Source organism: Sinocyclocheilus grahami, unplaced genomic scaffold (genome assembly GCF_001515645.1).
Source record: "Sinocyclocheilus grahami isolate Dianchi unplaced genomic scaffold, SAMN03320097.WGS_v1.1 scaffold749.1, whole genome shotgun sequence".
NCBI lineage: Eukaryota > Metazoa > Chordata > Actinopteri > Cypriniformes > Cyprinidae > Sinocyclocheilus > Sinocyclocheilus grahami.
Window position 1 is genome coordinate 98391 of NW_015505928.1, and position 4624 is coordinate 103014.

General features: G+C 37.0%; 1 pseudogene; it reads left to right on the plus strand.

The window, feature by feature from the left end:
* Window positions 1–636: 636 nt before the first annotated feature.
* Window positions 637–1421, plus strand: LOC107560968 (heat shock protein beta-8 pseudogene; annotated as a pseudogene).
* The last annotated feature ends 3203 nt before the right edge of the window (window positions 1422–4624 follow it).

Here is a 4624-nt window from a genome sequence, read left to right on the forward strand (position 1 = left end):
GTAAACACTTGATTGCAGTTGTTGCTGCAAAGCGTGACACAACCAGTTATGAGATATTGGGGGCAATTACTTTTTCACGTAGGGCCAGGCAGGTTTGGACAGCTTTTTTCCCTTAATAAAATAAATAATCATTTAAAAACTGCATTTTGTATTTACTTGCATTATCTTTGTGTAATATTAAAATTAGTTTGATGATCTGAATCTTTTAAGTGTGACAAATATGCAAAAAATTAAAAAAACAGGAAGGGGGCCAACACTTTTTCACACCACTGTATATTAGTTTTTCTTTCTGTCAGAAAAGTGCTATATTTAGGTAATATAGGTAATATTTAGCTAAATATAGGTTTGATATTTTGTTGTCTCATGAAATTACATTTAAAGTGAGGCTTTTTGTGCCACTGCATACTTTCCAGCGGATAGAAGACTTCCTGAAATAGAACTTGTTGCATGTTTTTCTTGCTCATCTTTCAGCTTTACTCTTCATGACGAATGCAAGACTCGTCTGAAGAAGGAGAAGCAGATACCGCATGCCTCTGTTGCATTTCGTGTTAGTGTATGAGTGTGTGACTCCTCTCCGGCCTTGAGGAGTGAGTAGTTTTCTATTATGAAGTTAATGAGTCATCTGGGGGAGGGGGAGGGTGAGATTGGACCAGTCGCTGCCCGGTGGAGCCAGTCACAGCCTGGGGTCTAAACTTGGATAGGGAGGGTCTTCAGTCAGCTGTCGTGTACCACCGAGCACTTTCTGGACTTTGTCGACCGGTAAATCACATATAAACCAGTGGAAAGAGCTTACATCGTCAGTAAACTTCTAGAACTCCTACACGAGCGCAGTATTACGCGTAAACTTGGGTGCGTAATTACGCGCCTAGAGGCTTTTTTTCAAACTGCGCTCTTTTTGATAATTGATTAATTTCGGACTTCTGACAGGAACGCGAAGAAAAGTTCTCTAAAGTCACTTTTTTCCTAGTTTCACCATGGCAGAAGGGGATTACTACACTATGGGCAACCGACAGAGGATTCCAAGGGATCCGTTTGGTGAACAGTCGCTCGCTTCTCGATTTATGGACGATGACTTTGGACTGCCACCTTTTCACGACGAGTTATCGATGGACTGGCCCGGCTGGGCACGACCTCGACTGAGCACGCGCCTTGACGCGCCGTGGACGGGCCCGTTGAGCACGGGCTTCCCGCGGGGCTTCAGCGCCAGATACAGCGAGGGTCCGCGCCGATCCAGCGCTCCCCTGACCAACCCAGACGAGTCGTGGAAAGTGTGCGTGAATGTGCACAGCTTCAGACCTGAGGAGCTTAATGTCAAAACTAAAGACGGTTTTGTAGAGGTGTCAGGTGAGAAAACACATCTGAACTTTGAGAAGGATGAGTAATTGATAGCATATGTGACCTGGAGCACAAAACCAGTCATAAGTAGCACGGGTTTATGTGTAGCAATAGCTAACAATACATTGTATGGGTCAAAATTATTGATTTTTCTTTTATGCCAAAAATAATTAGGGTATATTAAGTAAAGATCATGTTCCATGAAGATATTTTACCGTAAATATATCAAAACTTAATTTTTTTTTAGTAAAACGTATGGCTAAGAACTTCAGTTGGACAACTTTAAAGGCGATTTTTTTTCAATATTTTTATTTTTTATTTTTTGTGCACTCTCAGATTCCAGATTTTTCAAATAGATGTATCTCGGCCAAATATTGTCCTCCTATCCTAACAAACCACACATCAATGGAAAGCCATTTAATGGAAATAGAAAGGATAAGATGTCTCAGTTTGACCCTTGTGACTGGTTTTGTGGTCCAGGGTCACATATTTTATAGCCTATAATAATAAATCATGCAATGTTATATAAAATACAGCCAAAAAACTGATTGCTTTATTTACGTTTATTACCATGCTTATTATTTATATACCTTTTTCACAAAACAAAACATAATACATTTTGCCCTCAGGTATTTGTTTATTTTTATTTGCATAAAGCATGACATAACTCCTTTAGTATGTTTATTTTTATTTTTCTACGTTGTCTTTGTTTTTTGTTTATTTATTTATTTGCAAAGTATACAACTCTTTTAGTATGTTTTATTTGTTTGTTTGTTTGTTTACTCATAACTCCTTTAGTATGAGTTTTACTTTTCTGGTTTGTTTTTCTAAGTTAACACATATTATCACAATATCAACACAACAATTTATTTTACTTAATTTTTATATGCAACTTTTCTTTTGCTTCCCCCAACCATTATTTCATTGATTAATTAAATATAAAAATAAAAATGAAATCCCACCAGGTTTTCAATAATGCCATTTTGGGCTCCATAGGCTTATTCCATACATCACTGTTGCTGTCTCTCGACTGTGGTTTGAGAATGGAAGGCCTTTGGCATGACTTGCACATTACCAGCAAATCTCTTGTAATCAGCCACCTGCTGAGATCCCTTGAGGATCACACACATAAACACACTGAATTAGACCTCAAATAGAGAGTCCCACACTGCACGCCTTCCCTCGCTTTTTTCTCTTTAATGACTAAAGTTCTTTAGTAAAACTTATAAAGCGGAAAGGGCAAAGGGCAGTTGCTGTCTGCTCCAGAAATACTTTATATTTGTTGACTGTGAGGGTATTGCAGAAGTTCAGAGTTCAGGAGAGAGCAAAGGCCTGGTGCGCTGGGATATTTAGAAACACTGTGCTGGTATGCCAGCTGGGTCACTCAGTCACAGTGTGAGGAGGACTCAACGTCACACAACCTCATTCTAAAAGTGTCACACACAGATATCAAAGTGAATGTTTTACCAAAAGCCTTTTCACAGACCTCAGATTTTGGTGACCAGTTTTGGAACACCTTGAAAATCGGCAAAACATTAAGTTCAACTTTGTCCTGAAAGAAAGCATTGTCAAACAAATGCCACAGACATGTCTAAACATCTTTTTTTTTAAAAGGTAATTGCGACTTTTTATCTCACAATAGAGTTTTATTCATTATTACATAATTCAGACTTTTTTTTCTCAAAATTGTGATTGCAAGTTATAAACCAGGTTTTTTTTCCTAATTGATATCTTGCAATTGCTAGTTTACATCTCGCAATTCTGATTTTTTTCTTCCAAATTCTGAGGTTACTTCTCACAACTGTGAGACAAAAAGTCACAACTGTTAGATGTAAACACAGAATTCAGAGGGGGGGGAAAAACTCAGAATCGCGACAACTCGCAATTACGAGTTTGTAACATGCCGTTCTAAGATATAAACTCGCAATTATGAGAAAAAAAGTCGGAATTGTGAGATATACTCTAAAATTCAGAGAAAGAAGCCAGAATTGTAAGATGTACAGGATTCCAAGAAAAACGTCACAATTGTGAGATGTAAAGATGCAAGATATACACTAGTATTCCCGAGAAAAAACGTTTTTTCTCAAAATTGTGATTGCAAGTTATAAACCAGGTTTTTTTTCCTAATTGATATCTTGCAATTGCTAGTTTACATCTCGCAATTCTGATTTTTTTCTTCCAAATTCTGAGGTTACTTCTCACAACTGTGAGACAAAAAGTCACAACTGTTAGATGTAAACACAGAATTCAGAGGGGGGGAAAAAACTCAGAATCGCGACAACTCGCAATTACGAGTTTGTAACATGCAGTTCTAAGATATAAACTCGCAATTATGAGAAAAAAAGTCGGAATTGTGAGATATACTCTAAAATTCAGAGAAAGAAGCCAGAATTGTAAAATGTACAGGATTCCAAGAAAAACGTCACAATTGTGAGATGTAAAGATGCAAGATATACACTAGTATTCCCGAGAAAAAACATCAGAACAGCGAATGAACTTTTCCTCAACATTCTAATTTATTGAGATGCACCTGTATGACATATTATAATATTGGTGATAATAAGAATCTTGAGCAGCAAATCAGGATATTAGAATGATTTCGGAAGGATAATGTGGCACTGAATGATGCTGAAAATTCAGCTTTGCATCACAGGAATAAATTACATTTTAAAACATATTAGAATTTAAAAACAGTTATTTTACATTGTAATAATATTTCACAATATTACTGTTTTTACTGTATTTTTTTATCAAATAAATGTCGCCTTGTTGAACATAAAATACTTTTTTTTTTAAAAAGAAAAAACTTACTGAAGCCAAACTTTTAAGCACTAATGTAGGTCCTTCTTCTACTTTCAGTCTAAACTTCTTATTTGATCTGATGTTGACAGACCATGTTGGTGATGCGAAATGTTAGAGACTTTCCAACAGTGTTGAACAGTAGCATTCTGCTGAGCTAAGAACACAATACTCTTATAGAAGATATAGGTCACGCATAAGTATTGGGTAGAATAATCAATTTTTTAATTAAGCTGATCGTTTTTACTGATATCTTTCAGTATTTAGTGAAATCTCAGTCTTTGTGTCTGAGTCACAGCGCTGCTGTGCTAATTGAACAGCGTCAGGCCACTGAAGGCAGCTACATGATAAGGTTTATATAAACTCCACAGAAGCTTGGCAACAAGCATGGAACCTTCCAGCCTTATTTGGCCATGATGACAGACAAAGCTCAGAGTCTCTCTGTCTCTCTCTCTCTCTCTTTGCATCTCTGTAACTCTCTTTCTAAAGG